This window comes from Gossypium arboreum, chromosome 11 (genome assembly GCF_025698485.1).
Source record: "Gossypium arboreum isolate Shixiya-1 chromosome 11, ASM2569848v2, whole genome shotgun sequence".
Lineage (NCBI taxonomy): Eukaryota > Viridiplantae > Streptophyta > Magnoliopsida > Malvales > Malvaceae > Gossypium > Gossypium arboreum.
In genome coordinates this window covers 40,681,884-40,707,023 of record NC_069080.1, presented here as the reverse complement: position 1 = coordinate 40,707,023, position 25,140 = coordinate 40,681,884, and the positions used below count along the sequence as shown (strand labels likewise).

Below are 25,140 nucleotides of genomic sequence, written 5' to 3'. Positions count from 1 at the left end.
GATCTCTGACCTGAAACTCTATTTCTTTATGTTTCAAATCTGTGTAAAATTTTTGTCGATCTGAAGCTTCTTTTAAACTGTCGCGAATCACTCTTACTTTTTCTTCTGTTTCTCTGATAAATTCAACCTTGTGAATCTTTTTCTCACTTAATTCAGTCTAGTATAATGGTGTTCAACATTTACGACCATAAAGAGCTTCGTATGGCACCATCTTCATACTCATTTGGAAACTGTTGTTATAAGCAAATTCAATCAGAGGCAAGTATTTTTCCCAGCTACCTTCAAACTTGAGAATGGAACAATGTAACATATCCTCAAATATCTGTATAATTCTTTCAGATTGACCATCCGTTTGGGGATGAAAAGCTGTGCTGAAATTCAATTTTGTTCCGAGAGCTTCTTGTAATTTCTTCTAGAATCTTAATGTAAATCTCGAGTCTCTATCAAAAATAATAGACAGTGGTACACCATGCAACCGTACAATTTCAGGCAAGTACAATTCAGCTAATCTATCCAGAGAGAAATCCGCATGTACCAGTATGAAATGAACAGATTTCGTCAGTCTATCAACGATAACCCAAATTGCGTCTTTCTTTTTCGAAGAGAGGCTGTGTGAAAACAGGGCATACATAATGACTTGTACCATACGGCTGAGGACATGCCCGTATGTTATGGCCGTGTTAAAACTGGAGAGGTTACTAGCTTGGGTCACACGGCCGACCACACGCCCATGTGCTAGCCCGTGTGCCACACACACGACCAATAAACAAACCCGTGTGCCTAGACCATGTCAAAATTGTAGGGTATACTGACTTAATTCGAAAGGGTACCCTAGGGGACACACTACCGTACAGCATGACCGTGTGTCGCACATGGCTAAGACACACGCTCGTGTTTCTGCTCGTGTGGACAAAAATAGGCCATTTGAAAAGCCAATTTGCCACCCTACTTTCATGCACACATAGCAACCAAATTTGTAGCATTTCAATGCACTTATAAGTAGCCAAAACATGCTAATTTATACACATATCATACCAACTATCATCAACCATTTCAACCACTCAATTCCATATTCAAAACATATCAAATCATTATACCAAAATCATCAAAACTCACATAACTTATATTGCATTTCATCACCTTTTCATAAACTAAATCATACCTTTTAAACATATCAATTCATCATCTATAAATCACACTGTAATATATTATTTCTCCAACATTAATTCACCAACTTATAGCTATCCAAAATAGCCAACACATAAACATACGAAACAAGCCAACACATAAGGCATTATATACATCACATATATATCATTTACCAAATACATAATTCAAACCAACTTAAATGACCATACATGTAACACCCCGTACCCGAGACCGCTGCCGGAGTCGGACACGAGGGGTTAACGGCTTAAACCATTCATTTTCACAGTCCATTTTAAAAATTTTCCAGGCAGTTGGCTAATTGCGTCACTGTCACTTTAAAAATCATATCTTGAGTTCCAAAACTCTAAAATCAGTTTCATAATTTTTCCCTGAAACTAGACTCATATATTCATCTAAAAATATTTTTCTAGAATTTTTGGTCGGGCCAATTAGTACAGTTTATTAGTTAAAATCTCCCCTGTTACAGGGTGCGACTACACTGACATTCATACATTACGACCTGGATATCTCCCTGTACAGGGATTCAATACTGATGCCATTTGTTTCTATAGAAATGAGACTCATATAGGAATCTATACATATATGGCATGACTCCTAATTATCTCTGGTTAATTTATAATGAATTTCCAAAGTCGGAACAGGGAATCCAGAAACCGTTCTGGCCCTGTTTCACGAAAACCTAAATATCTCTTAACATACAACTCATATGACCTTTTCATTTCTTCCATATGAAAGTAGATTCATCAAGGTTCATTTACATAATTTATTCACTATTTAATTCCATTCCTACTATTTTTAGGGATTTTTCACATCCACATCGCTGCTGCGGTCAGCATCTGCCTTTAAGGTAGACTTTACCTATTTCATAGTTTCCATGATTTAATTAGCCCTTTTTGCATACATAGCACAAAGTATAATCGTGATTAACCATTCCAATGGCTAATCGTTTCCAAACATTTCCATACCTCTTAGTGATCAACATACAAAACGATTATAGTACTATGCTAAAAACGTATATAAGCCATTTTCGCATGGCTATCCAAATTTACACAAAATCCATGGGTACATGACCAACAATAAAAAGGGTAGTCCTATACATGCTGTGACAGCCTTAAAATGACCCTAGTCGGAATGTGGTTTCGGGACCACAAAACCGAGGCATAAAAATAATTTAATATTTATTTTATTGCCTATAATATGTGTTAACTCATGTGTGACATTTTTGCTGTTTTAATTTAGAGTTATAAATGTGAATTTCACTAGAAAGGACCTAGTAGAAAACTTTGAAAGTATGATGGGGAAATGTGTGATGACTAATTTAAAGCATGCATGCAAAACAATGGACTTGCATGTCAAATTTCCCCCTAATAGCTAGTGGCCGCCATGACAAGGAAATATGGGCAAGACATGTCATGAAACATGTTTTGTAAGTGCATTATGTAAGGAGAAATAAAATAAGATGCATGGGTAATAAAAAATAAAAAAAATTGTGTGAAGGCTCTCCCCCTCCCCATTGCCGTGAGTAGAGGAAAAGAGAAGAAAAAAATTGTTGTTCATCTTTTTTTCATTTTCTTTGAGCTGAAATTCTAAGGAAGAAGGAAGGGGTTCTTGCTTCATGCTTGGTTTGGAGGGGGATTAGGAGGAAGTTTGGCCATACTTGTGTCAAGATTAAGGTATGTTTGAGGTTGTGCCATGGGATTCATGCATGTTTTTAGTTGCTAGCTTGATGTTTTTATTAGCCCATGGTTCAAATCTTTGCTATGTCATGGAATGATATTCGGCCAAAGTGGATGTGGTGTTAATGCCATTGCATGCTAAATATCAAGCTTGATAATGATACATGTGATGGGGGATTGAGGACTCTTAGATTTTCTTTTAGCATTTTTGAATGAGATACTAAGTTCTTTGTTTAACCATGACCAAATTGAAACGGTATGGTGTGGTGGTGTATTCGGCCATGGTATATCCATAAGTACGATTCATGCATGTTGCATGGTAAGTAAGATTTGAGCTTTGGATATGTGTTTATATTTGGATATAAGCAACTTGAGATTCGGCCCTTGCACCTACATGAATATATGTTTGCACATGATGTATTGGTATGACATGTATACTATTTCAAGGTGTATATTTGCTTGTGATGATGTTTCGGTTATGAAGGAAATGATAGATGTGTATTGAGTTACAATATGGAATGCGTTAGTTAGTAAAATTTATGCTGTTTTTTTTTTGTGTGGTATTAAGTGTATAATTGGCCTCAACATGGACATGCATATTCGGCCACATGAGGGGAAATGGTGTGCATGCATTCGGTTAGAGGCAAGCATATTGATGCCTATTCTTGGCTTAGAAAATCCGGCTAAGGAGAGTACTAACTAATGTGTTGAGTTGATTCATGATTTCCGTACATATGTGACTTTAATGCTAATGAAAATATTTTGGCTAAGTACCTTGAATTCCTCTTTCGATGCTCAAATGATAAAACCAATTTATTTGTTAAATTAAGCTCAAGAGCAAAGGGAGCTAAATCGATAAGGGAAGGAAAAAGTCGTCGAATAGCCGTCGAAATCGCTCGACCACTTCCGAGGTAAGTTCTCGAGTAATGGAGCTTAGATTATGATTTGATTAGATCATGCTCTTTGTGTGTGGCTATTGAGCCGAAATTGCAAATGTGATAAGTGACTTGTGTTTGAATTTTGCTAATGAGAATGAAATCTGAATGTGTCATGATTTATTGATAATTGTGCTTGGCTATTTGAATGATGTCCGGCTAAGTCCCGAAGGCTTTGTGTTAAGTGACCATATCCGGACTAAGATCCGAAGGCATTCGTGCGAAGTTAATAAATCCGGGTTAAGCCCAAGGCATTTGTGCGAGTTAATAACCGGGTTAAGCCCGAAGGCATTTGTCGAGTTACTAAACCGGGTTAAGTCCCAAGGCATTCGTGCGAAGTTACTATAACCGGGTTTGTCCCAAGGCATTTGAGCTAGTCGTTATATCCGGTTAAATTCAAGGTACGTGATTCGAGAACGGCGTTCTTGCTGTAAAATTTCAGTTAATACGCTTGAAAAATTCCAGCAATGAGGTATGTTCGTATGTGCTTGAAATTAGTTGATTCCTTCAATGATATTCGCTCGATCGAGTAATGAGCTTCCGGTATTTGGCTAAGATGATCCCTTATGTATGAATATAGGGATTGGAATGTGAAATAAGTATGACATTGAGAATTTGTGCATACGAAATTATCCGTTAGCTATATGATTGCTATGCTTTTGTTGTGCTGGAATCCTTGCTCAAACTTACTAAGCATAAATTGCTTACTCGCTTTCTCTGCTTTCTGCTTTTATAGATTTTGCTTGTTAGCTATCGGATTCGGGATCATCAAGTCAAGTCATCCACACTATCAAAGCCCTTTTGGTATTCTTTTAGTTGAACTCCGGATATGGCATGTATAGGACTACCCTTTGCTGTTTTTCAAATACGTTTTGTGATGTATGTGTGTGCACCATGCGAAAATGGCTCGTAAAAGTGGGGTATGGCATTAGACTATTTGTGTTTATGTATATATGTATGGTTTCATGATGTGAGCATGGACTGGAATGGAAGTGTTAGGCAAATGGTCAGCCATTGGAATGGCTAAATATGAGTATATGTGGACCTATGTATGACAAAACTCTAGTTGGTCCATGGAAACCATGAAATAGGTAAAGTTTACCTTGAAAACAAATACGGACAACAGCAGTGGTGAGCATTTGAAAAATCACTAAAATTTGTAGGAATGGAATTAAATAGTGAATAAATTATGTAAATGAACCTTGATGAATCTACTTTCATATGGAAGAAATGAAATGGTCATATGAGTTATATGTTAAGAGAAATTAAAGTTCTTGTGAAACAGGGCCAGAACGGTTTCTGGATCCCCTGTTCCGACTTTGGAAATTCATTGTAAATTAACCAGAGATGATTAGGAGTCATGACATATATGTATAGATTCCTCTTTGAGTCTAGTTTCTAAATAACCAAACAACATCAGTATTGAAGACCTGTACCGGAAGATATCCAATTCGTAATGCATAAAGGTCAGTGTAGTCGAACCTTGGAATAGGGGAGAGTTTAACTAATAAACTGTACTAATTGGCTCAACCAAAAATTCTAGAAAAACATCTGTAGATGGACATATGAGTCTAGTTTCGGGGAAAAATTACGAAACTGATTTTTGAGTTTTGAAACTCAAGATATGATTTTTAAGGCGACAGTGATGCAGTAACCAGCTTGTCTGGAAATTTTTAAATGGACAGTGAAAATGATTAAGTTAAGTTTGTGTGCACCTTGTGTTCGACTCCGGTAACGGACTCGGGTACGGGGTGTTACACATGCCATTTCAAAGTTCAACCAAAATTGTACCAAAAGGGGGCTTTGATAGTATGGGAGACTTCGACTTCCAAATATCCCGAGTCCGATAGCTGACGAGCCAAAATCTATAAAACAGAGAAACAAAGAAACGGAGTAAGCAATTTATGCTTAGTAAGTTTTGAGCAAGGATTCCAAACAACAAAAGCATAGCATTCAGATAGCTAAACGGATAATTTCATATGCACAAATTCTCAATATCATACTTACTTCACATTACCAACCCTTATGTTCATACACAAAAGATCAACTTAGCCAAAGGCCAGAGCTCCTTTATCAACCGAGCGGAATACTTATTTGTAAGGGCTCGACTAATTCAAAGCCATACTGAAACATACCTCATTGTCGGGATTTCACAAGCGTATTAACTGAAATTTTACAGCAAGTTCATTCATTCCCGAATCACGTACCTTCGGAGTTTAACCGGATATAGCCACTCGTTCAAATACCTTCGGGACATGGCCCGATTATAGTAGCTCGCACAAATGCCTTCGGGACTTATCCCGGATTTAGTAACTCGCACAAATGCCTTTGGATCTTAGTCCGGATTTAGTCACTTAGAACAAAGCCTTCGGGACTTAGCCCGGACATCATTCGAAGAACCATGCACACATATATCAATAAATTATGACACATCCATATTTCATTTTCATTACCAAAGCTCAACACAAGACACTTATTATATTTACAATTTCGGCTCAATAGCCACATACAAAAGGCATGATTTTGATTTACTTAAGACATAATCTAATCGAATCATAATTTAAGTTCCATTACTCGAAAACTTACCTCGGATGTTGTCGAACGGCTTCAACGGCTATTCGATCACTTTTTCCTTTCCCTTATCCAACCGCGGTCCCCTAAGCTCTTGAGCTAATTCAAACGAATTTAACTTATCAATGTCTCATTTTGCTAGCTTATGGCCGAATATGACAAGGAGTTTGATAGGTCATATGGCCACCCTTTAGCTCAAATACACAATGATCATACGCATTTTTAATCACATCAAGAATTTAATACAATTCATTCGAACATCAAAAGAGAAGCTCAAGGTACTTAGCCCATATATATACATTAGACATTAGAGTCACATATGTACGAAATCACGAATCAATTCAACATACTAGCTAATATTTCCCTTAGTCAATTTTCTAAGTCAAGCTAAAGCCATCAATAGGCTACCAATGGCCGAACATACACATCTATGCTAAGGCCGATTGCAACACTTAATACATTCTACAAGTATGGTCACTTGTGTTGACTAAACACCATTTGTTTCAAGTTCAAAACTTGGCTAATACACATATATGCACTATTAAAGCATCCTCTCCTTTACACTAATTCAACACATGCATTACCCATAATATACCAAATTACATTCTACCTTAGCACACAACTTGCTAGCTGATTCTTCTCCATTTAGCAACCAATGCACACACGAGCTCATTTGTTAGACTCTACTTCATCTAACAACAACCTTATTTCTCTTCTATATCCTACCATGGCCGAATGCATCACAACACCTTACCATTTCAATTTTTGGCCATGGTTGAACAAGGAACTTAATGTCTCACTCAAGGATGCTAAAAGCGATTCAAGAGTTATCAATCCACCATCACATGCATCATTAACAAGCTTCACATTTAGCATGCAATGATATCAACACAAAATCCACCTTGGCTGAATACCATCCCCATGACATAGCAAAGATTTGAACCATGGGCTAATAAGAACATCAAGCTAGCAACTAAAAACATGCATGAATCTCATGGCACAACATCAAACATACCTTAATCTTGATACAAGTATGGCCGAACCTCCTCCTAATCCTCTTCTAAACCAAACATGGAGTAAGAATTCCTTCCTTCTTCCTTAGAATTTTCGGCCAAAAGAAAATGAAAAGGATGAACAAATTTTTTTTTTCTCTTTTCTTCAACTCACGGCAATGGGGGGGAATCACACACCTTCTTTCCTTTTTTTTTTCATTTCTTTATTACCCATACTCCTTATTTTATTTATTCCAACATAAACCACTTACACAACATGTTTTATGACATGTTTTGCCTATCCCTCTTTGTCATGGCCGGACACTAGACTTTAATCTAGGGAAATTTGACATGCAAGCCCATCATTTTCACAACATGCATTAATAGGCCACTTTACATTTGCCTAGCACATTTCTAAATTTTCTCACATAAGTCCTATTTGATAAAATTCACTTACAATTAACAAAATTCAAACATGAATTTTTCACACATGCATATGTACATATAATGAGCATCAACTATGACGGCTAATTATTTTATGATTCGGTTTAGTGGTCCCGAGACCACTTTCTCGACTAGGGTAAATTTAGGGCTGTCACAACTCTCCCCACTTAAGAAATTTTCGTCCCAAAATCTTACCAAGAAATAGGTTTGGGTATCGCTCTTTCATAGAGTTCTCGGGTTCCCAAGTAGCTTCTTCTATCCCGTGTTTGAGCCATAACACTTTCACTAGCGGAACCCTTTTGTTTCGTAACTTTTTCACTTCACGTGCTAGGATACGAATCGGTTCTTCTTCATAACTCATATTGGCTTGAATTTCCACCTCTGATGGACTAATTACGTGCGATGGATCAGATCTATAACGTCGAAGCATCGAAACATGAAAGACGTTGTGAATCTTTTCAAGTTCAGGGGGAAAAATCAAACGATATGCAACTGGACCGACTCGTTCGGATATCTCATATGGCCCGATGAATCTCGGACTCAGTTTGCCCTTACGGCCAAATCGAAGTATCTTTCTCCAAGGTGAAACTTTAAGCAACACTTTATCTCCCACCTGATATTCAATGTCTTTTCGTTTCAAATCCGCGTACGATTTCTGACGATCTGCGGCTGCCTTTAGACTTTCACGGATTACTTTTACTTTCTGTTCAGCATCTTTAATCAAGTCCACTCCGAAAATTTTACTTTCACCGAGTTCGGTCCAAAACAATGGCGTACGGCGTTTTCGACCATACAAAGCCTCGTAAGGTGCCATCTTAATACTTGACTGAAAACTATTGTTGTAAGTGAATTCAATCAAAGGTAAATACTGTTCCCATGAACCACTAAACTTGAGGATGCAACATCACAACATATCCTCAAGTATCTAAATTATCCGCTCGGATTGACCATCTGTTTGTGGATGAAAAGCAGTGCTAAAATGCAGTTTGGTACCCAAAGCTTCTTGCAATTTCTTCCAAAATCGCGAGGTGAATCTCGGATCTCTATCCGACACAATAGAAATCGGTACCCGTGTAATCTCACAACTGAGAAACATACAATTCAGCTAGTTTATCCAATAAAAATCCGACGTCGGGATAAAGTGAGCCGACTTAGTCGATCTATCGACAACGACCCAAATCGCATCTTTCTTACTTGCCGACATTGGCAACCCGGATACAAAATCCATCGTGACTCGCTCCCATTTCCATTCAGTATCATGATCGGTCAAGCAAACCCATAGGCACTTGATGTTCCGCCTTCACTTGTCGACATACTAAGCACTTCAAACAAAATCGAAATGTTTCGTTTCATACCATGCCACCAAAATCGGCGCCTCGGATCGTTGTACATTTTCGTACTCCCGGTGAATTGACATTCGGCTACAATGAGCTTCGTTCGAATCATCGAAATGAGTTCGAATTTCTTGGAACACACAACCGATTTCTATACCTCTAACAATCGTCATCATCAATTTGAAACTCCGATTCCACATTCGGAACACATTCAGCCGTTTTGCAACCAACTCATCGTCGACTTTCTGAGCTTCACGAATTTGATGAATCAATAATGGTCTGGCCTTTAATTCGGCTACTAACACATTGTCGGGTAGAATAGACAAGTGTACATTCATCGCTCGTAAAGCAAACAAGTGATTTCCGGCTTAAGGCGTCCAACCGATTAGCCTTTCCCGGTGATAATCAATGACAAGCTCATAATCTTTTAACAACTCGAGCCAACGTCTTTGTCGCAGATTCAAGTCTCTTTGAGTCATCAAATATTTGAGACTTTTGTGATCCGAAAATACATGGTACTTCTCACCAAATAAGTAATGTCGCCATATTTTTCAAAATCACGTCACTACTACCATCTAAAAACAGTTTTAATGCTAATTTCACTCTTTCACACATTCTTTATGCTAACCTCATTTTATCTTATATATGTATATACCACAAATCATTTTCACCACATTTCATTCACCATAAGTGTAGGTCCAAACCATAATATCACCACAAAACCATCCCGTTGAACAATTCGGATCAATCCTCGATATTTAATGGTTTCAAAGACACACACCCACCATCATACTTCGCTTAGTTCGCTCTCTTGTACACATGGTGAACACTTAGTACCACTCATGCGACCTAAACCGATTAGTCTCGTAGCTCTCTTGTCTACATGGTGTCCTTCACTTGGAATCACGCATGCGACCTAGCTACATTTATCTTTCACGTAGCTCTCTTGTCTACATGGTGTCCTTCACTTGGAATCACGCATGCACCTAGCTACATTTATCTTTCACGTAGCTCTCTTGTCTACATGGGATACATCTCGTATCACAAATATGACCTAGCTACTACAGGGTGTCTCAGTAGCTTTCTTGTACACATGATGTGCACTCACTTCATACATGTGACCTAGCTACGCCCTCTATTTCATTCGATCTCTCCTAATGTTCAACCGGATCTCTCTCTATATTTATTTCCATTCTTCCAATAGTCAATTTATATTTTAACATCAGCTAGTATATTTATATAATAGGCTGAAATATAAGAATGTACATGAAATTATTGTAATATTTACATACAAACTTACCTTGGTGCAAAATGTGGAAATTTTGCAATTTAGTCCAAAACTTTTTCCTTCCCAGCTCGAGATCAATTCGCGTCTTTCTTGATCTATAATAACACATTTAGCTCATTTAATACTCATACTATTTATTTCAATCCAAAATCACATCATGGAAAAATTACATTTTTGCCCCCTAACTTTTACAAAATTACAATTTTGCCCCTAGGCTCGAGAATTTAATTTCAGCCCTTATTCTTATATTTTATGATATGCTGAACATTTTTCTCTTCTACAACAACATCAAATTCTCACTCTATCATATAGTTATGAACAATAGGTATTTTTACCGATTATGCCGTTTTACTCGTTTTCACTTAAAACCGAGTAGCACAAGTTATTTAACATAATTTAAAACCTCATATTCTATCATAAAACATCAAAATACACAAATTTCACCTATGGGTATTTTTCCAAATATGAACCCTAGGTTAAATTATTGCTAGCATAAGCTTAATCGAGCTTCCGGGATTCCAAAAACGTAAAGAACATTAAAAACGAGGCTTGGAATCACTTACTATGGAGCTTGAAAATTGAAGAAACCCTAGCTATGGAGAGAGGGAGAATTCGGCAGCAACTAAGGAGGATGATGATCAATTTTGTGTTATTTTTCCCATTTTATTTCATTTAATATCTAAATGACCAAAATGCCCTCCTTACTAAACTTTCAAAATTCCTTCCATGTCCTAATTTTGTCCATGAACTTAAAATTGGTCAAATTGCTATTCAAGACCTCCTAATTAATATTCCAAAACAATTTCATACTAAAACTTCCGAATGCAAATTTTGCAACTTATTCGATTTAGTCCCTACTTTCAATTTAAGCACTTTAGGCATAGAATTTCATCACGAAATTTTCACACAATCATGCAATCATATCATAAACCCCAAAATAATTATAAAACAATTATTTCTATCTCGGATTTGTGGTCACGAAACCACTATTCCGATTAGGCCCTAATTCGGGTTGTCACAATTCTCCCCTTTTGAGATTTTCGTCCCGAAAATCTTACCCAGAAAGAGGTTTGGGTCTTGTTTCCTCATAGCTTCCTCGGGTTCCCACGTAGCCTCTTCTATCCCATGTCTGTGCCACAATACTTTCACTAAAGCTATACTTTTATTTCTTAACTGCTTAACCTCTCGAGCCAAAATCTTTATTGGTTTCTCCTCATAGGTCATATCCGATCGAATCTCAATTTCATTGGGAAATCACATGTGAAGGATCGAACGATAACGTCATAACATTGATACATGAAACACGTTATGAATTCTTTCTAACTCTGTAGGTAAGGCCAACCGATATGCCATCGGTCCAATTCTCTCGAGAATCTCGTGCGCCCAATAAAACGCGGACTCAACTTGCCTTTTCGACTAAATCTCGAATCTTTTTCCATGGTGACACCTTCAAGAACACTTTATCACCCACCGAAATTCAATCTCTTTTCTTTTAAATCAGCATATGACTTTTGTCGATCTGAAGCGACTTTCAAGCAATCCCAATTACTTTTATTTTCTCTTGGTTTCTTTAACTAGATCAACTCCATGAATCTGCTTCTCACTAAGCTCGGTCCAATATAAAGGAGTTCGACACTTACGACCATACAAGGCTTCAGACGGTGCCATTTGTATACTTGATTGATAAGCTGTTATTGTAGGCAAACTCAATCAAAGATAGATATTTCTCCCAACTACCTCCAAATTCTAAAACACAAGATCTAAGCATATCTTCGAGTACCGGATTACTCTTTCCGCTTGACCATCTGTTTGTGGATGAAATGCGGTACTAAAGTTCAATTTTGTACCCAAAGCTTCTTGTAACTTTTTCCAAAATCTCGAGGTAAATCTTGGATCTCTATCGATATTATAGACATAGGTACTCCGTGCAACTTCACAATTTCAAAGAATATATAATTCGCTAATTTATCAAGTGAGTAATCGACGCGTCTTGGTATAAAGTGGGCTGACTTTGTTAATCTATCAACCACTACCCAAACAAATCCTTCTTTTAGGAGTTAAAGGAAAACCGTTACAAAATCCATGGTAATCTTGTCCCATTTCCACTCGTGCACCATTACCGGTTGAAGTAATCCTCAAGGCACTTGATGTTCACTTTTACTTGTTGACATCAAACACTTGGTTACAAATTCGAAATGTCCTTTTCATACCGCCACCAATACACTTCTTTAAATCATTATACATTTTGTGCTACCAGATGAACCGATAAATGACCATTGTGCGCCTCATGTAATATTTTACGAATCAATTTATCGTTTTTCGACACATATCCTGTCTCGAAACATCAAACAATCATCCGTCCAACTCGAAAATCGAGTCGTAACTCGATTCGCATTGAGTTCTCTTGATCCGCAACTCACTATCATTCTTTTGAGCATCACAAATCAACTGGAGAAATAACGGTTTAGCTCTCATCTCTGCTAAGATTGACCCATCATCGACAATGCTAACCCCGTGTTCATGGCTCTCAAAGTAAAAAGAAATTTTCGCTCAAGGCGTCAAGAATTACATTTGCTTTTCCGGATGATAATCAATCACTAAATCATAATCCTTTAATAATTCAAGCCATCTTATTTGTCATGATTCAGATCCTTTTGATTCATCAAGTACTTCAAACTTTTGTGATCGGTAAAAATTCAGCATTTTCACCGTACAAATAATGTCGCCAAATCTTTAAGGCAAAAACAACAATGCCGCCCAAATCATGTGTAGGATAGTTCTTCTCATGCGGTTTTAACTGTCTCAAGCATAAGCTACACTTTACCCTCTTGCATCAACACACATCCAAGGCACATCAATGATGCATCACTATAAATTACTGAACTCCTTTCCGACTCGGGCAGTACTAAAATTGGTGCTTCAATCAATCGTGCTTTCAATTTTCAAAACTTTGTTGACATTTATCAGTCCATTCAAACTTAACATTCTTTTGCAACAACTTAGTCATAGGAGAGGCAATCATCGAAAATCCTTCAACAAAACGTCTATAATACCCGGCTAAGCCTAAAAAGCTTCTAACCTCGGATACATTCTTGGGCGGTTTCCAATCAACGATCGCAGAAATCTTGCTTGGATCCACCCGAATACCATCACCTGAGACTATATGCCCCAAAAATCCGACTTCACGAAGCCAAAACTCACTTTTACTAATCTTGGCAAACAGTTTCTTTTCTCTCAAGATCTGCAATATAGTTCTCAAGTGTTCGGCATGTTCAGACTCATCTCGAGAATAAATTAAAATGTCATCTATAAACACTACTACAAACTTATCCAAATATGGCCTAAGATCCGATTCATTAAGTCCATAAATATAGTGGAGCATTTGTTAAGCGAAAGGCATCACAAGAAACTCATAATGTCCATACCTTGTCCTAAAGGCGGTTTTCGCACATCGACTCCTTAACTCTCACCGGTAGTAACCGGACCTCAAATCAATCTTTGAAAACACTGTAGCCCCCTTTAACCGATCGAATAAATCATCAATCCTCGTGCGGGTACTTGTTCTTTATAGTCACCTTATTAAGTCGACGATAATCAATGCAAAGTCTCATTGAACCATCCTTCTTCTTTACTGAATAATACAGAGCACCCAGGGAGAGAAACTCACTCACAAATCCTTTGTCTGTTAACTTCAGAATCGAGCCTTCAATTCTTTTAATTTAGTCTGAGCCATTCTATATGGAGCAATCGAGATCGGTGCAATGCCAAGCAACAAATCAATGGCAAAATCTATCTCTCGTTCGAGGCAACCTGTGCCATTCCTCGGAAATACATCCGAAACTCACAGGACTATCGATCTTGATTCAAATTTTAGTTAAGGCAACTCAATATTCATTACATAAGCCGATAAGCTTCACACCCTTTTCTCATGTATTTACGTGCGGACATGTGCGAAATCACCATAGGCAATTTATTTGATTCATCTGTTTCAACCCACGAATTTCTCCATTTTCACATTTCAACTCTAGTGTCTTTTGTTTACAATCTACCTTAGCATCATACAATGTTAACCAGTCCATTCCCAAGATAACGTCAAACTCACCAAATGGTAACAAACATCAAGTTGGCCGAAAATGCAGTGACCTTGAATCATTAATGGGCAATTCTTGCAAACCTTATCAACTAGCACATATTGGCCTAAGGGTTCGACACTTTAATCGTAAACTCAAGAAATTCAACAGTAACTTTTTATTGGATACTAAATTCATGCAAATATAGGAATGAGTGGACCCGGATCAATCAATGCAATAACAATAGTATCATAGAGAGAAATGTACCAAGAATAACATCGGAGATGATGCATCTTCTCGACACGTATAGCATAAGCTCTAGCAGTGCTCTAGCTTCGATCTTGCCGTTAAATCTTTCATCACAGTTTTACTACTAGTCCCACCTCCAGATTTCTCGGTGGTCTACCTCTACTAGCGGTGGTATTCATCTAGCACTCAAATCTTTCTTCTTTAATTTTCTCCGGACAATCTCTAATAAAATGCTTGAGAGAATCGCACTGAAACAAGCTCGCTCGGTCCCCCAACACTTACCATAATGTTGCTCGCCACATTGTCGACACTCGGGCTTTCTAGGTCGCACATTACCCACACTTGCCATCAAGTAGCTTGAGCTTTAGACCCGAATATGCTCTACCACGATCTCGTGTGAATCCCCAATTGAAACTGTCATTCGAGGGTTTGTCTCTTTGGACCTCTTTGGTTGAGATTGAAATGGCTTGCTTATCTGTCTTTTTCGACATCTCGGGCCTCAATAGCGACTTTTCTTCTTTCTTTGTTCAATTCTTGACTTTAAGAGCTCGATCAACCAATACTACTGATTCTTTCAACTCCAAAATTCCTACAAGCACTTTAATGTCCTCATTCAGCCCATCTTCAAATCTTCTACACATAATGGCCTCGGTGGACACACATTCCTCAGGCATACTTGTTGAGTCTTACAAATTCGCGTTCATACTCACTACTGACATTTTCCCCGCTTCAATTCAAGGAACTCCTTCCGCTTTTGATCAATAAATCGCTGACTTATGTATTTCTTTCTAAATTCTTCCCGGAAGAAATCCCAAGTAACTTTTTCTTTTGGCACCACTACAACCAAAGTCTTCCACCAGTGGTAAGTCAATCTCTCAAAAGTGATCTGACACACTTTAAGCATTCCTCGGGTGTACATGAGAGCTCATCAAATACACGGTAGAATTTTCAAGCCGAATTCCGCTTTCTCGGATCATCATCGACCTTTGCTCTAAACTCTTGACCCCTTGTTTTCGAATCTTGTCAACCGGAGGCTTGTTCATTCTTACCAAATCTATACCTTGAGCATTCAGGGAATCGTCGAGGTATAGGAGGGGTGGAGGAGGTTGAGCATTTGGATTTGCTCGAATAAATTCAAGATACCAATTGTTCATCATTTGGAGAAAGGCATCCCGAGCCTCATCTCCTTGTCTCAATGTCTCAGTCTACTTTCCACAGTAGCGGTCCCTTGTGCGGGAGCCGCGCATTACTAAAGATCATCATCGTAGCGGTTCCTTCAGGATCCATTACTATATTAAAACAAAACACGCTTTAGAATAATCAGAGTCACCACACTATCACAATATTTTTATGGCATGTATAGCTAGACTTTTACACACACTTTATTAGTCCGAGAACCGACTAAACCATAGCTCGATACCACTAAATGTAACACCCTTACCGATTACTGTCATAGGAACAGATACAAGGTATTACGAAATATAACACATACCATTAAACATAACCGAGATATAAATATGTCATCCAATTTGATAGTGCATCGTATAACATATGTCTTGAACAATATTAGCCAACTTTAATGGCTTGTACAAAGTAGCTAGTCGAGTCTTGTAACTAATATTTTAAACCTAGACAAATATGACACGTAACAAAATAATTAAGCCTACTATACATGCCATAATTCAAAACGTTTAGTTCAAATACCCTAAAGTATGATAGTGCGGGTAGATCTTCACGATCCTTAACTCCCGAGCAAGCGAAGGACACTATAAGACAAAAGAGAGAAACAAAGTAAGCTAATAGCTTAGTAAGTAAGTATGTAAATACTAATTAAAGAATCTAACATGTTTACACAACAATTCAAGTATCTCTACTTTAACTTCACTATTCATTCCACTTTGATTAAGCTGTCTCTGCTGCGTCATATTCACTAAATAAATCATAACTCGAGTTACAAAACTCGAAATTTAAATCCGTAAAATTTCCCTGAATCTAGACTCATAAATCTTTTTGCTAATTTTTTTTCTATAATTTTTGGTTCAGCCGATTGGTACAGTTTATTAGTTAAAGTTTCCCCTGTTACACAGCTCGACTGATCTGACCTCTGTTCACTACGAATTGAATTTCTCTCAGTACACAATTCAAACAACCCTGAAGTCTGTTTCATTTAAAACTACTCTCAATAAGGAATTTAGGCATGTAAACTATATTTCTTAATTTGCTTTGTACAATTTTTAATGATTTTTCAAAGTTGGAACAGGGGATCACGTATTCATCCTGAGCAAGTCACATACAATTGTAAATATCTCAAAATATAGAATTCCTTTGCTTGCTCTGTTTCTTTTATATGAAAGTAGACTCATTAAACTTTAATTTCACATCTCATTCAACCTCTAATTATATTCTTCCTATTGTTGGTGATTTTTCAAAATCACGTCACTGCTACCATCTAAAAACAGTTTTAATGCTAATTTCACTCTTTCACACATTCTTTATGCTAACCTCATTTTATCTTATATGTATATACCACAAATCATTTTCACCACATTTCATTCACCATAAGTGTAGGTCCAAACCATAATATCATCACAAAACCATCCCGTTGAACAATTCGGATCAATCCTCGATATTTAATGGTTTCAGCACACAGCCCCACCATCATACTTCGTTTAGTTCGGCTCTCTTGTACACATGGTGAACACTTAGTACCACTCATGCGACCTAACCGATTTGTCTCATAGCTCTCTTGTCTACATGGTGTCCTTCACTTGAAATCACGCATGCGACCTAGCTACATTTATCTTTCACGTAGCTCTCTTGTCTACATGGTGTCCTTCACTTGGAATCACGCATGCGACCTAGCTACATTTATCTTTCACGTAGCTCTCTTGTCTACATGGGATACATCTCGTATCACACATGTGACCTAGCTACTACAGGGTGTCTCGTAGCTTTCTTGTACACATGATGTGCACTCAGCATCATACATGTGACCTAGCTACGCTCCCTCTATTTCATTCGATCTCTCCAAATGTTCAACCGGGATCTCTCTCTCTATATTTATTTCCATTCTTCCAATAGTCAATTTATATTTTAACATCAGCTAGTATATTTATATAATAGGCTGAAATATAAGAATGTACATGAAATTATTGTAATATTTACATACAAACTTACCTTGGTGCAAAATGTGGAAATTTTGCAATTTAGTCCAAAACTTTTTCCTTCCCCCGTTTGAGATCAATTCCGCGTCTTTCTTGATCTATAATAACACATTTAGCTCATTTAATACTCATACTATTTATTTCAATCCAAAAATCACATCATGGAAAAATTACATTTTGCCCCTAACTTTACAAAATTACAATTTTGCCCCTAGGCTCGGGAATTTAATTTCAGCCCTTATTCTTATATTTTATGATATGCTGAACATTTTCTCTTCTACAACAACATCAAATTCTCACTCTATCATATAGTTATGAACAATAGGTATTTTCTGGATTATCTGCTTTTACTCGTTTTCACTTAAAACCGAGTAGCACAAGTTATTTAACATAATTTAAAACCTCATATTCTATCATAAAACATCAAAATACACAAATTTCACCTATGAGTATTTTTCCAAATATGAACCCTAGGTTAAATTATTGCTAGCATAAGCTTAATCGAGCTTCCGGATTCCAAAACGTAAAGAACATTAAAAGCGGGCTTGGAATCACTTACTATGGAGCTTGAAAATTGAAGAAACCCTAGCTATGGAGAGAGGGAGAATTCGCAGCAACTAAGGAGGATGATGATCAATTTTGTGTTATTTTTCCCATTTTATTTCATTTAATATCCAAATGACCAAAATACCCCTCCTTACTAAACTTTCAAAAATTCCTTCCATGTCCTAATTTTGTCCATGAACTTAAAATTGGTCAAATTGCTATTTAAGACCTCCTAATTAATATTCCAAAACAATTTCATACTAAAAACTTCTGGAATGCAAATTTTGCAACTTATTCGATTTAGTCCCTACTTTCAATTTAAGCACTTTAGGCATAGAATTTCATCACGAAATTTTCACACAATCATGCAATCATATCATAAACCCCAAAATAATTATAAAACAATTATTTCTATCTCGGATTTGTGGTCACGAAACCACTATTCCGATTAGGCCCTAATTCGGGTTGTCACATGAAACTTCTAGAATGCACGTTTTGCAACTTATTCAATTTAGTCCCTAACTTCAAATTGAGCACTTTATGCATAGAATTTCTTCACGAAATTTTCACACAATCATGCAATCATATCATAGACATCAAAATAATCATAAAATAATTATTTCTATCTCAGATTTTGTGGTCCCGAAACCTCTGTTCCAATTAGACCCAATTTTGGGCTATTACATAAGATGTACATTGCTCTCAATGTACAAAGATAGACTATTCAACATAAAGAAAATCAATAGAGGGAAAGAGGTGAAACTCCCTGTTGGAAGGATGCGGAGCTTGATTTTGAGGATGGAGTGTTTGGGGAAAATGGCAGCGGCCACTGTTCTTGGCTAGATGAAGAAATTGGGTCGTTGAGCATGGCATTCGTTAGGTATTGTTCCCTATTTGTTTTCTCATTGCGTAAAATATTCCTAGCAGCCTTGCTTGGAAGTCTATAGAATCATGAAGAGCTTATTACGAGTTGGTGTGGAAGAGAGTGTAGTGGAATTACTTGTTAGAAATACCAGAAAATGGAAAATAAAAATTTACTAATATAGTTATGTCTTTCAAAATAAGAAAATTGAAAATCAAAAGAAAAAGAAAAATAAGAATAAAATAAAATAAAAATAAGAATAAATAAAAATAAAAATAAAATAGGAGGATTAAATGATCCTCATCGGTAGGGCCCTCAAGTGGTGGTGCTGGAATGGTAATGTGGAAGTGCTGGCACAGCTACCGTATCATGGCCTACATATCATCCATCTGTCAGTCCCGTCACCGATCTCACTCATGGATCATCTCGAACTGCGTAGTACAGTACTGCTCGAAGTGGGCGAGTCAGTCAAAAAGATGTGCCAATGAAGCAGCCGCAGGAACTAGTCGTTCCCTAGGTGGCGCGGTCGAAGGCTCCTCGTGCTGTGGGGGAACATCATCAGAAATGTCCTCAAGATCCTCCTCGTCAATGGCATACGAGAGACGGTACTGAAGAGGATCGGTCCCACTTCGGCACTCGATCATCCGCATGTGTAACATAGTCGTAATGCCCTGTGGGGACATCTGACCTATTAGGGTAAGCGCTGATGACTGAGCCGCGGTGTTGAGGAGGCCGAAGTGTCTGGCAAGGTGTGTCACGTAGGGGCGGATGGAGATCACTCCCTTTCTATGCCGCTCGGTCTGATGGCGAATGGCGAAAGCAATGAAATATGCCAAGTCGGTCGCGTGTGCATTCGCCATGCACCATAGATAGTAGGCGTCGTGGGTGTTGATGACGCCGGTGCTCTCTCTCCTCCCGGTCAATGTGTGAGCCAGTATGGCATAGAGATAGCGGAGGGAAGGGGGGAGAGCTGAGGCCTTCGAGCGGCTGGGGTCGTAGGTGGAAGAGAGTGGTACCAAAGCCTTCCAGCACAAGGAGGGGGAGATGTGGATATTGTGTGGGAGTGCATTCTTGTCCTCCTCCTGCATAAACTCATCGGTCTAAAGTCCCAGAGCAATTCCAAACTCTGGGACACTCATCGCACGAACTAGACCGCCTAATAGGAAGTGAATGGTACCTGGGTCGTCATTGTTCATCATCACCACCTGTAAATGAAAAGTAGAGCATAGTTCTAGAGTTAGCTCTAAATAAGTGGGCTCGGTAATAGCGAAGAACCATTCCCATGGGTCGGTGGATAGGAGGGCACGGATGGCATCAGCGAGCTAGACTTGCTCTACGACAGCCCAGTTGATGCAGCGACCTGTGGTGATGGGTTGTGCGTGGAGTATCTGAAACATCTCCTCCTGCGAAGCTTGTGGAAATTCAAGGAACGGGTGCCAAACTTCGACTGTAGCATGTACCGAGGAAGAACCCGATCCCCTACGTCTTTTTGAGGAAGGGACCGCGACCTTCTTGCCCCTTGATGACGACATAATATACCTGAAAATACATGAGCATTGATAGAATCCATGATACATCAATAGTTAAGCAATAGGCCTAAAACCAGTATATGCTATTTAGTGTTTTAAATAAGTCAGATATAGAAAATTCTAAAGAAAATTCTTAACTTGTCTAAAATATATTTGTAATAGTAACAGTATCTATATAAAGCATGAAAAATACTAATGTAACAACACAAATTGGAAAAACAAGGTTAAGAAAGTGAACTAAGGGCTATTGTAAGGCGGTGCACGGGCATGTGATGGCGAGCACGGGCGTGTGACGCGGAGAGGAAACTGTATGGTGGGAAAATGGAGGGTATATGGAGGGGAAAATGGGGATTAATGCAAGTGGAGTGACTTTGAGGGTGGTTTGGGGGTTGGGGAAGTGAGAATCTAGGGAATGGTGGCTGGAATAGGGATTAGGGGTTGGGGGAGGGTGGATTTTGGCTAGGGTTTTGAAAAGAGGAAGAAGATGAACAGTGGTTTGTTTATATAGGGGAGGGGCACATGGCCTAGGGCCACGCCCGTGTGCTGTGAGGGTAGCCCGTGTTTTTTGAATTTTTTCAAATGTGGTCGTTCCCGGCTACTATCACACGCCCGTGTGTCTTGGGCGTGTGTGGCACACGGCCATGTCAAACGGTCGTGCCTCGCGTTGTTCACTTCTACCGCACCCATGTGGTATAGAACCACGCCCGTGTATTGTTGTACACGGCTGAATGGCACGGGCGTGTCTCACGCCCGTGTCAAAGAAACAGAATCGAGCCTTGTCCCTGGCACTCCCATGGTTTTCTATCCCACGCCCGTGTTCTTCCTATCTAGTTCACCCACGGCCATGTTGCATGCCCGTGGGGATTTTATCGCACCCCGTGTTTAGGGGAAATCATGTCCTGCTTCAACACGGCCGTCTCGCACGGCCGTGTCTCTTCCCCTGTTTGGCCACGGCTTCAGGCACGCCCGTGTGCCTGGCCGTGTGTGCTGAAAAACTTTGCAATTCAAAGATAAAGTTAATGATTCGAAGTGCTAGAAATTAATTAAAAATAAATAAATCAAAATATGTTACTGCTTGGGTTGCCTCCCGATAAGTGCTTATTTATAGTCTAAGCTCGACTTACCTCTCCATTGATTTATCATAGTGGTTTAAGGAGTTCATACTCCTCGTTCCTGCTGTCAATCTTAAAATAAGGTTTTAATCGGGTGTTGTTTACCTTAAAAGTGCCAAACTTGGGATGACTCACCTCCACCGTACTAAATGGAAAAATACTGAGTACCGTAAGAGGGATTTCCTCATTCAGTGTGGTAGTGACAATGTGAGGATCGACGACATCTAGTAAGACTTTATCGCCTACCTTAAGTTGATTAGGAGAGGTATCGGGCTTGTTTTGGCGTAGTTTCGGTTTATCATGTGTTCTCGGTTTGTGTTCTCGCTATTCGTCTAGCTCCTCTATCCGTAGCCATTGTTCTTTATGGACATCTTTGTTCTTTTCATGATAGTAGCTCACTGTCTCTGTTGTCTTGGTTTGAGAAGGTTCCTGCAAGGATGATTGAATATTAGTTTTATCATCAACAAGTTTTATAGCATTATCTTGAGTCTTAGGGGTTTTGACTGAGTCGCGTGCTTGGAGTGTTACTGCGTTGTCACCTGCACAAAGTGTTAGCTCCCCTATGCCTACATTAATAATGGTTCTGGCAGTTGCTAAAAAGGGTCGTCCTAAAATTAAAGGTACCTCGTTATCCTCATCCATATCTAAGATGACAAAGTCTACTGGGTAAATAAATTTATCAATTTTAACGAGAACATCTTTAAAAATACCCTTAGGAAATCTAACTATTTTGTCAGCCAATTGTATGCTCATCCTAGTCTGTTTGGGTTTACCGAAACCTAGCCGTTTAAACATTTTATACAGCATAACATTTATACTTGTCCCTAGATCAGCTAAAGCATTATTCACAGATAAACTACCAATTATACAAGGAATTGTAAAACTCCTTGGATCTTTTAATTTGTTAGGTAGCTCGTTATTTAGAATAGCTGAGCAGACTGCATTGAGTTCCACATGCGATGTAGCGTCTAATTTCCTTTTATTGCTCAGAAGTTCTTTTAAAAATTTTGCTAAATTGGGCATTTGCGAAAGAACTTCAATAAAGGGTAAGTTAATATGTAATTTCTTTAAGAGTTTGACAAACTTACAGAATTATTCTTCTGTTCTGTCTTTCGTTATCGCTTTAGGATTTGGCACACGAGGTTCATGATTTGTACTTACCTGTTTGGGATCATTATCATTTACCTCTTTTTGTCCTTTGTTCATTGCGTTGTTTTGCTATATTTCTAGCTCGGGTATAACGAGCCTGTCCTTATTTTGAGTGCTAATTGCATTGAGGTGTTCCCTTGGATTAGGTTCAGTATTAGTTGGTAGGCTACCCTGTGGTCTTTTGGAGATTAGTTTGGACAGCTGGTCTATCTGAGTTTCGAGTCCTTGGATTGATGCTTGTTGATTCTTAAGTGCAGTCTCGATATTTTGAAAATGGGTTTCTGACACCGAGATGAATTTAGAGAGCATCTCTTCAAGGTTCGACTTCTTCTCTTGTTGATAAGGTGGCTGTTGAAAACCCTGAGGATTTTGTGGCTTTTGATTCCTTTGACCTCCCCAGGAAAAATTTGGGTGGTTCCTCCAACCTACATTATAGGTATTACTGTATGGGTTATTTTGAGGTCTAAAGTTATTGTTACCCATATAGTTGACTTGTTCCTGTTCGGTTGTGGGATTGAAGGATTGATATTCTGTATGCACACCTCCTCTGCTTGATTCACACCTCATTACTGGATGTACCTGCGTAGAACCAAGAAAACTATCAATCTTTTTAGTGAGAAGTTCTACCTGATTAGAGAGCATGGTGACTGAATCGATGTTATAAACGCCGACTGTTTTTGTTGGCTTAGTCCTCATGACTTGCTACTGATAGTTTTTCAGTGACATCTCCTCTATGAATTCGTAGGCATCTTCCGGTGTTTTATTGTTGATGGTTCCGCCAGCAGCTGCGTCAATCATTTGTCTTGTCGAGGGATTCACACCATTGTAGAACGTTTGAACTTGCAGCAATAGAGGTAACCCATGGTGAGGGTACCTTCTCAATAGATCCTTGTATCTCTCCCATGCATCGTAAAGTGTTTCTAAGTCCATCTGTACAAAAGAAGAGATATCATTGTGTAATTTAGCCGTTTTAGTCGACGAAAAATATTTTAGTAAAAATTTCTCGGTCATTTGCTCCCAAGTAGTGATAAACCCTTGTGGTAACGAGTTTAACCACTGTTTAGCTTTGTTTCTCAATGAGAAGGGAAATATCTGAAGACGGATGGCATCATTAAAAACGCCGTTGACTTTGAATGTATCGCAAAATTCCAGGAAATTTGCTAAGTGAGTGTTGGGATCTTCATCCTGCAAACCATGAAACTGAACAAACTGCTGTATCATCTGAATAATGTTAGGTTTTAATTCAAAATTATTCGCAGCAATAGCAGGTCTAACTATATTTGATTCAGTTCCTGATAAAGAGGGTTTAGCATAGTCATACATAGTATGTGGAGCAGGATTTTGATTAGCTGCAATTGCAGGAGGCAGCTGATTGTCTTGGTTTTCAGCCATCTCATCGGTTGGAGGTTGAGTATTGTCTTCTTGTTCATTTTCTGTGTATCGTAAACTATGCCTTATTTCTCTTTGATTTCTACAAACTGTTCGATCGATTTCTTCGTCAAAAAGTAAGGGTCCTGACGGGTTTCTTCTAGTCATAAACTATAAAAACCTACCAAGAGAAAGAAGAAGTAAATTAATACATAGTAAAATTAAATTAAATTAAATTAAATTGGAAGAAAAATAAATGGCTAAAGTAATAAAAATTTAGTGTTCCTAATATTTCAGTTCCCCGGCAACGGCGCCAAAAACTTAATCGCAGTGATTTGTAACAAGTAATAAATTTTTATAATGAAGATCAAACCTAGACTAACTATTATCACGAAGAAAAGGCAAGTGCACCTATCAAACAATAGTATAGTAATGGCAAGATCGAGATGTCGTACCTAAGGGAACCAAAAGTATTAGTAATAACTATATTTTTATTATCTAGCCTAAGAAAAAAAGGGTTTGTTTATTAAACTAATTATCTAAACTAATTAAATAATTTAATCAAAGCAAGGAGAAAGTTTGGAAAAAGACTTGAAGAAAAGCAATTGATAAAGACGACACCTAAGGAGGAATCCACCTAGATTTCACTTGTTATCTGACTCTGAACCGGACGATTTATTC

General features: G+C 38.3%; 1 non-coding gene across 1 annotated transcript; it reads left to right on the top strand.

The window, feature by feature from the left end:
* The first annotated feature begins 23,947 nt into the window (after positions 1–23,947).
* Positions 23,948–24,053, top strand: LOC128284995 (small nucleolar RNA R71). Its single transcript, XR_008275411.1, has one exon. It is a non-coding gene; the product is annotated as a small nucleolar RNA R71 (small nucleolar RNA).
* Positions 24,054–25,140: the final 1,087 nt, after the last annotated feature.